Raw genomic sequence first — 832 nt, forward strand, 5'->3', positions numbered from 1 at the left:
AGAGAACAGCAGAGAAAGAAGACAAAGAAGGAGGGACGGGAGCAGGACGGCGGTACCAAGCGACCGAAGGAGGACTGAAAGCGGCGTGGATCACCAATTCATCCTTGTGAGCTTGCAATGACCCGCGAAGTACTACTTGGAGCTGCAGTGGCTATTCCTGCCCTATCTTCACCTTCAAGAACGAAAAAGGAGGGGAACGTATTGTCCCTTCCTCACAGGTTGGGCCTCTCATTTGGTGTGCTCAGCCTAACTTCAATTTTTACATGGTTAGTTAACCATTAGGCCAATGTCTAAAGAGAATTATTTTGATATTTTAATGGGCCTATTTTTTTTTAAAACAATGGAATTCAAGTGGTAATTTTTTTTTTATTCTAAGCTGTAGCATAGAAAATATTATTTACGAATAATTTTTTTTTATTAATTATAATTTATGTTTACAATTTTAATTAGGATTTATATATATTTTTTTTATTTGCTACCTTGAAGACAAGTTGTTTTAAAAGGGAGGATAATGTTAATTAATATTGAGCCTATGGCTCACTTAGAGAATTATGTTATTAATAGGACTATAAGAATATAATGTAATAGTGTGGATATACATGAAGTAATTAAAAACTTTAATTTTTTTTCTTTGGTTCTAGTTTTAGAGATTTCTATCTAATTCTCTTTTATTATCTCTCATCTCTATATCTCTTGATACAATATTGAATCAAAATATCCTATTAGTCTAGTGAAAGGTTCATATCAAAATGAGGCAATATTTCTTTCTTGGGTGTGAACATATTCAATTTTTTTTTTATTGAGTAATTTTTTTTATATGTTGACTAATGCA

Source organism: Arachis ipaensis, chromosome B06 (assembly GCF_000816755.2).
Source record: "Arachis ipaensis cultivar K30076 chromosome B06, Araip1.1, whole genome shotgun sequence".
Classification (NCBI taxonomy): Eukaryota; Viridiplantae; Streptophyta; class Magnoliopsida; order Fabales; family Fabaceae; genus Arachis; species Arachis ipaensis.